Source organism: Choloepus didactylus, chromosome 16 (assembly GCF_015220235.1).
Source record: "Choloepus didactylus isolate mChoDid1 chromosome 16, mChoDid1.pri, whole genome shotgun sequence".
In the NCBI taxonomy this organism is placed as follows: domain Eukaryota; kingdom Metazoa; phylum Chordata; class Mammalia; order Pilosa; family Megalonychidae; genus Choloepus; species Choloepus didactylus.
In genome coordinates, this window is record NC_051322.1 from 11,194,337 (window position 1) to 11,206,682 (window position 12,346).

Below are 12,346 nucleotides of genomic sequence, written 5' to 3' on the forward strand. Positions count from 1 at the left end.
ACACCATTTTAAATTATACTGTTATGTGAAACAATAATAATCTTGGAAAGGTAAAAATAAATTCATTTTAACCTTAAGAACTTGACTCATGACAGGAATTAAATAAACACCTGACAGCCATTTTCTCTATTCTTTCATAAAATACTCAGTGTAAATTTTTTTCTTTCGAATTATTTGTATCATTTTAAAAGTTCTCTTCAAGTGGATCAATATTTCTTCCTCATTGCAAATCACGTAGATAGGTTTAAGGTACTATATTTCTACTGTGAATAAAATCATTTGCCAACCTATAAATCAAAAGAGGCTTTTTTGGGGGGCTGGCAAAGTTATACTGAACTGCACTGGTTATAAATTAGAGTTCAATAAAATCTTTAAGGGGTGTACTTCTAACTATTGTGGAACTATACTTTAAGTATTCAAATACTCTCATTCTCTGACTGATGAAAGAGCAGCTCATATTTTTGTTGTGCATGTCCACATATACGAGAAGACTGTTTATTAGTTCTTCCCTATAGTAAGGGAAAAACTAAATTTGATCTTCTAGGAAATATAATAGAACATTCTTAACACCACAAATTGCCTGGGAGATAAGAGAAAATTCTTAAATTTTACCCTGCCTTACTGTGCAACTCTTAAGAAGATTACGAGTTAATGTCTAGTGAAACCAGAATACTGACTCAGATCTGAGTAGAATCAAAGTGATACTTTCTTCTTAATAGTGAGAAAGATAATGCAGCACTTCAGAGGTGTATTATTAACATATTTGTTATTAAACATATATTCCACAGTATATAATGAACATTTAAAAATACGAGTTAGGACATTGTGAAATATCTGTATATAAAAAACACTCCCAGGGTCTTAATATACATATAGGATATTGATGCTATTACCAAGAATTTTATAGCACAAATCTTTCCCACTGGAATGTGTAAATTATTCATATTTTAATGATATTACAAAATACACAGAGATAAAGTGCTTTCACATAGGGCTCACTGAATATTAATCATAGAGACAGATAGAGAACCTATTTTCTGACACAAAACAAAATGTTGCAAAATAATTTATTGTTCTTTTTATTTTTCTTATATAGGGATTGCATTTGCAAGCAGTTTGCACATTGAAATTTTATAAACTTTGTAAAACTCATCCCTGATATCCTACAGTGTAGTTCTTTATTTTAACTCCCCCTTTTTTAGTTTTAGATAATTTGTGAGTTTACTAAACAATCATGCATAAAATACAGGATTTCTGCACAGCACCCCACCACCAAAGCTTTTCATTGGTGTGGAACATTTGTCATTATTAATGATAGCACTTTCAAAAATAAATCATGCTTTTTTTAACAGTAGTTGCCTTTGTTACAATCAATAAAGGATAGTTAAAATAGTCCTATCTATCATTCATTATTTGCATTAGGTGATTATGTTCCCCACAGAACATTCTATTACTACCACATTGTGTTAGTACCATACATTTGTTACAATTCATGAAAGACAATTCTTATAGCTATACTGCTAACCATGGTCCATCATCTACAATAGCATTCACTGTGTCATACAGTCCTATATTTTATCTTTTAATTTTTATTCTAGTAATATATGCACTGTAAAGTTTCCTCGTTTAACCACATTCACCTATATAGTCCAGGGCTGTTGATTACACTCACAACAACGTGGTATCATCACCACTGTCCATTTCCAAACCTTTACATCAACATAAATAGAAATCTTGTAAAAGTTAATCATCTACTCTCCCTTCTCTAACACGAAGTATCTCCTAAAAACCTATATTCTAGATTCTAACTCCATGAGTTTGCTTATTATAATTATTTCATAACAGTGAAATGATACAATATTTGTCCTTTTGTATTTGGCTTACTTCAGTCAACATTGTATTCTCAAGTTTCAACCATTTTGTCACATATATCAGGATTTTATTCCTTTTCACAGCTGAATAATATTCCACTGAATGTATATACCACATTTTGTTCATCTGTTCATCAACTGATGGATACTTGGGTTGCTTCCCTCTTTTGGCAATTGTGAATAATGCCTCTATGAATATTGGTGTGCAAATATTTGTTTTAGCCCCTGCATTCAGTTCTTCTGGGTATTTAGAGACTGGTAATTCTATCTTAGCTTCCTGAGGAACTGCCAAACTGTCTTCCATAGCAGCTGCACAATTTTATATTCCCACCAACACTGAATGAGTCCCGTATCTCCAATATTTATAGTTTTTGTTTTTTTTAAATGGTAGGTGTGAAATGATATCTCATTGTGGTTTTGATTTGCATTTCCCTAATAGCTAGTGAAGTTGAGCATCTTTTCATGTGCTTTTTAGTCATGTGTATTTCCACTTTGGAGAAATATCTATTCAAGAACTTTTGCCCATTTTTAATTGAGATTTTTGTCTTTTTATTATTGAGTAGTAGGATTTCTTTATATATTCTGGTTATTAAACACTTTTTGGTATGTGGTTTCTAAATATTTTCTCTCATTGAGTAGGATTCCTTCTCACTTTCTTGAAAAAGTCCTTTTATGCACTGTTCCAGTTTGCTAACGCTGCCACTATGCAAAATACCAAAAATGGATTGGCTTTTAAAAGGGGGGTTTTATTTGATTACAGAGTTACAGTCCTAAGGCCATAAAAGTGACCAAACTAAGGCATCAACAATAGGGTACATTCACTGAAGAATGGCCAATGGTGTCTGGAACACCTCTGTCAGCTGGGAAGGCACGTGGCTGGTGTCTTCTTCCTTTGCTCACAGGTTGTGTTTCAAAATGGTGTTCTCCAAAATGTTGCTCTTGGGGCATTTTGTTCTCTCTTAGCTTCTCCAGAAAAAACTCTGGAATAGCACTCCAAAGCATCAGCAAAAGTCTGCTTTCAACAGCCATCTCCAAAATGTTTCTCTCAGCTGCAGCACCGAGCCCCTTCTGTCTGTGCATTCTTATAAGACTCCAGTGATTTAATTAAGACCCACACTGAATAGGTTGGGTAACACCTCCATGGAAATAATCTAATCAAAGGTATTACCCACACTTGGGTGAGTCACATCTCCATGGAAACACTCAATCAAAATGTCCCACCCAACAAGATTGAATTAAAAGATCATGTATTTGTGGGGGACATAACATATCCAAACTGGCACATGTACAAAAGTTTTTAATCTTGAGGAGGTCCCATTTATCTATTTTTTCCTTCATTGCTTGTGCTTTGGGTGTAAAGTCGAAGAAACCATTGCCTAACACAATATCTTGAAGATGCTTCCCTACATGTTCTTCTAGCAGTTTTAAGTCTTGATCCTTATATTTAGGTACTATTCATTTTGAGTTAATTTTTGTATGTGGTGTGAGACAGGGGTCCTTGTTCATCCTTTTGCATATGGATATCCAGTTCTCCCAGCAACACTTATAGAAGAGACTATTCTTTCCTAGTTGAGAGGACATTGCAGCCTTGTCAAAAATCAGCTGACTATAGATGTGAGGTCTATTTCTGAATGCTCACTTCAATTCCATTGATCAATATATCTATTCTTATGCCAACAGCATCTTGTTTTGACCACTGTAGGTTTGCAATATGCTTTAAAATCAGGAAGGTTGACACCTCCAGCTTCATTCTTTCTCAAGCTGTTTTTGGCTACTCAGGTCCCCTCACCATTCCAAATAAATTTGATAATTGGCTTTTCCATTTCTTCAAAGTGGGTTGTTGGAATTTTGATTGGGATTGCATTGAATTTGTAAATCAATTTTGGTAGAATTGACATCTTATTGATATTTAGTATTCCAATCCATGAACACAGAATGTCCTTCCAATTATTTAGGTCTTCTTTGATTTCTTTCAACAATTTTTTGTAGTTTCTGGTGTACCAGTCCTTTACATATTTGGTTAAATTTATTCCAAGATATTTGATTCATTTAGTTGCTGTTGTAAATGGCAGTTCTTTCTTGATTTCCTCCTCAACTTTCTCATTACTAGTGTATAGAAACCCTACTGATTTTAGTGCATTGATCTTGTTTCCTGCTACTTTGCTGAACTTGTTTATTAGCTCTAGTAACTCTGTTGTAGATTTTTGGGGTCTTTCTGTATATAAGATCATGCCATCACAAATAGTGAAAGTTTTACTTCTTCCTTTCTGATTTGGATGCTTTCTATTTCTTTTTCTTGTCTAACTGCTCTGGCTAGAATTTCTAGCACAATGATGACAACAGTGGTGACAGTGGGTATCCTTGTCTTGTTCCAGATTTTAGAGGGAAAGCTTTCAGCTTTCACCACTGAGCACAATATTAGCTGTGGTTTTTTTTTTTTTTTTTTTTTTTTTGTTTTTGTTTTTTTTTGTATGCCCTTTATCAAGTTGAGGAAATTTCCTTTGATTACTACCTTTTGAAGTGTTTTAATCAAGAAGGGATGTTGAATTTTGTCAAATGCCTTTCCTGTGTCAATCAACACAATAATGTGTCTTTTCCCTTTCAATTTGTTCATGTCATGTATTCATTAATTGATTTTCTTGTGTTGAACCACGCTTTCATACTTGGAATAAAACCCACTTGGTCATGGTGTATAATTCTTCCAATGTGCTGCTGGATTTGATTTGCAAGTCTTTTTGTTAAGGATTTTTGCAACTGTGTTCATTAGAGAAATTTGTCTGTAGTTGTCTTCTTGTAGTATCTTTATCAGGCTTTGGGATTAGGGTGATGCTGGCCTCACAAAATGAGTTAGGTAGTGTTTCTCCTCTTCAATTTTTTTGGAAGAGTTTGAGCAGGAATGGTATTAAATAATACCATTTATTGGAATGATTGGTAGAATTCACCTTGAAGCTATCTGGTCCTGGGCGTTTCTTTTTTGGGGAGGTTTTTGATGACTGATTTGATCTCTTTACTTGTAATTGGTCTGGTTAGATGTTCTATTTCTTCTAGAGTCAGTGTAGGTTGTTCATGTGTTAGAAGAAGCAAACTCATAGACTTGGAATCTGGATTAAAGGTTAACAGGGACCAGGCTTTGGGTAGGGAATGGAGAGTTACTGCTTGAGTTGTACAGAGTTCCTATTTGTTAATGGTAAAGTTTAGGTAAGGGACAGTGGTGATGGTAGCACAACATTGTTAATGTAATTAACAGCACTGAATTATACATGTGAATGTGGTTAAAAGGGGAAATTTTAGATTGCATATGTTACTAGAATAAAAAATTAAAAAAAAAAACCATAGGACTGTACAACTCAAAGAGTAAACCCCATGGTGGACTACAGTTAATAGTACAATTATAAAAATGCTCTGTCATGAATTGTAACAAATGTACCACACTAATTTAAGGTGTTAAAATAGGGTATATGGGAACTCTGTATTTCTTGTATTTTATGCATGGTTTTTCTTTAAATCTACAACTTCTCCAATTTAAAAAAGCATCAAAATGATGAAAGTAAATCACAAGTAATCTAGCTGCTTACCATAGCAAAAGCCCTAACTCTTTAAAGAAAAAATTAAATGTATACACTGAACAATGGAAAAATCACAATGTCCAGTATTCATTAAAAAAATTACTAGAAATGCTGAGAATCAGTAAAACATGACCTATAATTATAAGAAAATCAGTTGATAGAAAATCAATGATACAATCCAGAAATAAAATAAATGATGGAATTAGTAGACATAGGTATTAAAATAGTTATTAAATAGAAGTTCAACAAATGAAAGGAAAATATGAACATACTGAGGAGATGTAGAGAAGATAAAAATAAAAGATCCAAGTCCTAATAATTAAAAATATGGAATTAGACAATGCACAAAAATGATTATAAACTGGAAGTTATAATAGCAGAAAAAAGTCCAAATGAAGCACAGAAAGCAAAAAAAGCACGGAACAAAAGGTTACATTGACTGCTGGGACAATATAAATTGTTCTTTAAAAATATTTAAAGAAATAATAACCATGAATATCCAAATTGTAATAGAATCAATAACCCTAAAAATCCAAGAATGTCTATGAACTGCAACAAGGTAATTATAAACAAAACAACATGAGGGTTCATCAAAACCAAATTCATAAAGATCAGTTATGAAAAGAAAATCTTTAAAGCAAAAGATATAAAAAATAGTACAGAGAGGCACACAAATACTAAGTCTACAGACTACTTTTCAGAAACTATGCAAGCCAGGAGACAATGGGAAGACATTTTTAAAATGATGGAAGATACTATCGATCTCGACTTCTATACTCAGTGAAAATACCTTTCAAAAATGGTTGTCGTATAAAAATTTTATCAGGCAAAGAAAATCTGATAGTAATGTTCACATGTATATAAGCACACCAAGAAATATTAAAGAAAGTTATCCAGGCAGAAGAAAAATTTTATCAGATGGAAATTAGCATCTCCGTGCAAAGAAATAAAAAGTACTAGAAATGGTAAAAGCACTAGGGGTCAGCATAAAGATATATTGTATCATAAAAATCTCTTTAGAAGTTAACTTTTTTGTTAGATTCCATGTAAATTCTACCTCAGTAAAATTGATATGAAAATTCAATAAATTTTCTTAACTGGTTTAATTCATCTTTGCTTTCATGATTGTCAAAAAGTTCTTAGATGAATTTATTATATCACCAACCTAATATTGATCTTACATGCTTACATGAAGTTTTATTATATAATAAACTTGTTTCTGAACCTAGTAATCAGAACTAAGATACATAATATTTAAGGGAAATAATAAAACTACTATTTGTCATCACAGGGTGAGTGAGCATCTTTGAAATACATGTGTAATATTATTATTATGGTAAATTCAACATATTTTCAAAATTCAATGATTTGCAGTATAAAGTGTCACAGTTTTCCACAGAATATTTACAAATGCTTTAAAATGGACTTTTAAAAGACAGCTTCGCCAATTATTCCCTTTCAGCACTAACTTGCCTCTTCAGAGTACATATACTGCTACACAATACACAGAAGTTGCACAGAACTTTTAAGGTTGCAGTGGACAGTATTTATTTATTTGTTTATTTATTTGTTTGTTTGTTTATTTGTTTATTTATTGTCTGTACAATCTTATTCTGAGAATCAGGCTTCATCTGTTGTTGCCTATGTTTTTCATTGAAGGTCAGACATGTTCTTATCTGACCTCAACACTTTGACTTAGTTGATAGGTACATGGATATAACTTGATTCAAGTTGTGTCAAAGTGCACCTTCCTTGACATTTTTGATATGGGGATCTGTAGATGCACAAATGATTTGCATAACATCCTACATCCAGAGCATCAGAAGAGGTGAACCATGAGAATGTCTTTTCCTATAATTTTTCTTTTTATCCCTGTACATCTGTATACATGGCTACTTCTTAAAGTTTGTCATTACTAAATGGGTTTTATTTATCTCCTTATTCTGTCTTTACTCTGTTTTTATTGATACAGTTGATATTCAAATGTATTATATTTTCCCACTACATTTGTACCTAACTAAAGGAAGAAGGGTCATCACCAGAGGAGCTGCACATAATGCCTAGTGGTAGCAGCTGGACATGATTTTGAATTTTGAATACAGTGATTTTGTTCTTAAGGGATCACTTGCTTAAGCCTTGCTCATTACATTTTTTATGCCTGTCTTGCATTGGCTCAAATCTATGTTTCCAATTGCTATTTATCATTAATTTCCATGCCCCGTATAGTTACCTCCTCCTCTAAGAAGCAGTATCTTCCTTAATCCTATTTCACATTAATTGTGTTCACTTTTTGTATACTAAGACTTATAGGAATAGGGTTGTTTGTTCTTTAAGAATAAAAACCTTACTTAAATGATCTCATATTTAATCAGTGATTTTACCATGCATATTTATACTTTATTATTTAATTAATTTTATAATAGAAATATTCTAAAAATTTCATTATTTGATATAAATATTCTGTTTTTCAAATACCATCTCACATAAAACTTCGATGTATAAAAGAAATAAAACACAGAAATGCCTTTATTGAAGAAAGCAGGAGGCCCATATCTGTTCTCACCCTTAACACATTCTCTAAAACAGCTGGTAACAGAAATCTAGAAAACGCAGTTGGAAAAATTGTAAGAAAATATTTTTTTCCTAGTATATTTAGCCAGATTGTAAAGTCTTGGTAGCATGCACTGCTTATACCTTCTTTGTAGTGATCATTTCAAGTTAAGTTGTAAAACTTAATATAGTATAGACTTGAAAATATGTCTAAACCTTAATTATATGGTTTAAGTTATGCCCATGTTACCATGGGGATTTGATTCAGATTTAACATTTGGTTAATCTGTTTTAGAACACTTAGCCCAACTGTTGGAGAAATAGGACTTATCCACTTATCCTTTGTTTATATGTGCTCTGTATGGGATGCAGTTACCACTGCTAAACTAGGATTATCATTAGAGGATACAGGGTAGTTTCTCCCCACTATTTGAGTTGTCCTATAAATACTACCCTCATTGTTGATGTTTATTTTTAGTCTTTACTATAATAATAAATGATTACTTGAGCATTCAAGTTTCAGTAGATGATTAATGTACAATCTATTTAATATGATGGATTAGGGTGCTCTATAATGAGTCTTTTATCACCATGATTTATAACTTCTTTCCACCAAGATAATCAACTTCTTAAAAATATATCACTTTTGGACAAAAAGTATGACTTTTTATTATTTTTAAAAGAGGATAGCATCATTTAAAAAGTAAGTACACATTTTAAGCTATGGCAATATGACAATAGTATGTTATGCATAGAATTACCAATAGTTGAATCACTCTTTTTTCCTACTTTACTGGGATATAACATTTTTACTTATCTTGAGATTTTAGTAAGAAATTAAAAGGATTATGAGCTAACATTCATTATATATATTTATTGATACAGTAATTCTTAATTTAAAATTATTGGTGTGACTCTATTTTTTTCTAAAATGTCTTTTAAAACCAGAGAAGACATTCTGTATTTATTACAATAGTGAATTATGTGATGATTTAACACTTTTAAGAGCATTATTCACTTATGTAGGCTAAATCAAATATTTTCTCTGTGTTTCCTTGGTAGGAGAAAAGGAAAATTTTAAATTTGAAAATAGTGTTCACTGCATTCACTCAGTGACCACATTGCTTCTGAATTTTTATTCTATTTATTTGCATGTTTGTTCACTTCTTAGTATATTGGGATATTATTTATTAATTGATATGAATCCCAAAGTGCCTTACTCCCTTTAAAAAAAAGGCATGCCGAAACTGTAATTGACTGAGAATTATCGTAATACTCTGAATATGTTAAAGTTTATCCTTATGAAACTAACTTATTCATGGAGCTAGATTTGAAAATGAGGGGAAAATGATGCAATCAAAAATGTTTTGGTGACTTCAGCTTCCAGACTTATTGAAGTTACTGATAACACTAACTCTCCTGTCAGAAATATTTAAACATTGGACAAAATATATGAGCCAGTGTTTTCAGATGATAACAACAAACAGTACAGAACTGTCATTCATGACAAAGGGGAACACAGAAAGTGACACCCGCATCCCCCTAGAGGGCACTTTTCTGCAGCACAGCATGGAGAGGTAGAGACCAAGCAGAGCACAGAAGGCTCACTGAGCTTGGGAGGCTGAATTTAAGTTCAGGAATGAGGCAGTTGAAATTCACTGGAAAGAATAACAGAGACAAAGGACACACATACAAGAAGTTTAAGAAATATGCATGTGAATACCCTAAGTTTATGGCTGAACTACAAGTTGTGCATGTTCAACACAAGATTCTACAAGGCTGAACAAAGAACAGCTTCTAGTGTGCTGTTAGCTGAGCAGAGATGGTGGAAGTCACAGAGTGCTTGAAAAAGTAGGAGTTCCAACAAGCCAGACGTGGGAAAGCAGGTAACAACTCAGAAAGGCCACATCTACCATTAAGGACATCGTAGACCTGTCCTAACAAAGACAAGCCTTGAAAGGATCCATCTGATATGTCAGTAAATCAGCTGCCTGCCAGAACAAAACCCAACACTCCCCAAAGGAAGACAACAAAATCTAAATTCCCAGAAAGGTAGCATTTGCAATGTCCAGTGTACAGTGTAATTACTAGGACTTCTAAAGAAGCATAACTGAAAGGGGGGCAATAAATAGAAACCAACAACAAGATGATCCAGATATTGGAATTAGTAGTGAAGGAGTGTAATAACTTATAAATATGTTCAAGGACTTACAGAAAAGTACAATCACAATAATGAAGGAAGGGAAATCTCAGCAGAGCAATGAAAAGTATAAAATAGATTTAAATGGAAAATTACATGATATGGAATAAAAATATCGCTGTTTGGGCAAACATCAGATGAGGATTGGCAAAAAAAGGGTCAGTGAACTTGAAAGTTTATTAGAAATAAGCCTATTTGAAGAACAGAAAACAAAAAGCTGAACAGAGAATCAATAACTCTAAAAGAATAACACAAAGTGAAAGGGAGAGAATAGGGCAGAAAATGTATTTAAAATGAAGTATTTTTTGAAAATTTCCCAAATTTGGTAAAAAACAAGCACAGATGTAAGAATCTCAGTAATTTCTAAACTGGATGAATACAGAAAGAACCACATCTAGGCACATGATAGTCAAAGTGCTGAAAGCCATCAAATAAAGATCAAAGCCTGAAAACAGCCAGAGGGGAAGAAACATATTATGTACAAGGAAGCAATGATACAAATTATGGCTGGTTTTTAACCTGAAACAGTTAATCCCAATAGTAAAAGGAGCAGTTATCCATTAATGTGCTGAAACTAAAAACAAACTGCCAACCCCAAATTCTGCATCCTACAAAAAGATACTATGAAATGGAAGGCAAAGTAAAGAAATTTTTAGACAAACAATAATTGAGAGAATTCGTGAATTCTCTCAGAACTACAATACAAGAAACTTTGAAGAAATGAAGGCCTTTTTTTTTTGACTGGTGAACTGAGACCACATGAAAACTCAGACTTACAAAAAAAAAAAAAAAGAAAAAAACCTAAACTATTATATATGTTGATATCTCTGTGTACCTGTGTATGCATATGTGTACACAAACACACACACATATATATTTTTATACTTTTATACCCACAAATATATATATATATATATATATATATATGCAGAAATATATACCTATGCACATATACATCGTATTCTTCTCAATTTCTTTGACAGCATATTATTTTTAAAGCAAATATTAACATTTTATTGTGGGTTTATAATAAATTTAGATGTACAATTTTTAAAATATAGTGACTATGTTGAAAGAAGATCATACTCTGCAAGAATTTCAATTCTTGGTACAACTTGTGTTACTAGCATTAAATCAAAATAAGGCTACAGATCAATCCATTATTGCGTGTATGTGTCTTTGCATGTGTTTTCAGGTTTTTCCTCTTCTTGTGCTGTTCTGAATGCATGTAGCTCCTAATTTGCAGAATGACTATAATTTAGTGTTAAGGAATTCACTTACTTCCAATTAGTTTTCTTATAAATTTAGATGAAAGAAACAGCCAAGTGAAGCCTTAATTTTAATATTTTAAAAACATGCATTGGTACTGAAAAGATTTTAAAATGCATGGGGATAAACAGAATTAGATATGAATTATTTTCCCACTTGTCAGATACAAATCTAGATGAGGGGTGTTGTGATGCAGTTTACCATTGATAGAATGCGCAAACCCAGAATTGGTCTTTCCCAAAGTCTCACTCAAAGGTACTCCATGAACTCCATCCATTAAACGATAGGTTTGAAAATGTATTTTCTTACCCCTGCAACAAAACAACCCACACAGTGTCCTATTACATTTCCTCTCTAAGTAACTAGTGGGCTCATCAATAAATGGATAAATTAGAAATTTTAATGAATGAGATAAGCATATTTATTTACCCAGGGATTTTCATGCTTTCTCTCAAAGTCATGATTCCTAAGGATAGGCCAGAATCTGTGTTACAGTATCAAGGAAGGAAGGTACTTTGGGGTAGATGGACTTAAGCTTTTTCTGTAAAAGAAAGCCAATGTATGGAAATAGCTGAACACTTCACTGGTGCCTCAAGCCACACCAAATCGGCTGTTACTCTTAATGGTGGTTTTAAAATGTCTGCAAATTCTTTGTCACTCCTTCCTTCAAAATCAGAATCTAACATCCCTCTCCCTGAGTATGAAGCAGATTAGTGACTCATTTCCTACCAAAAGACTGTGATAGAGATGATGTATAGAGAAGGGTGTCTTACCACCTCTGAAGCCAGGTGGTAAGACACCCTTCCATTGCTCTCCTGTGCTACCTTCCACGGGGAAAGACAGCCACCACGTCAGGAGGACATTCAAGCAGCCCTGGGACATTCAAGCAC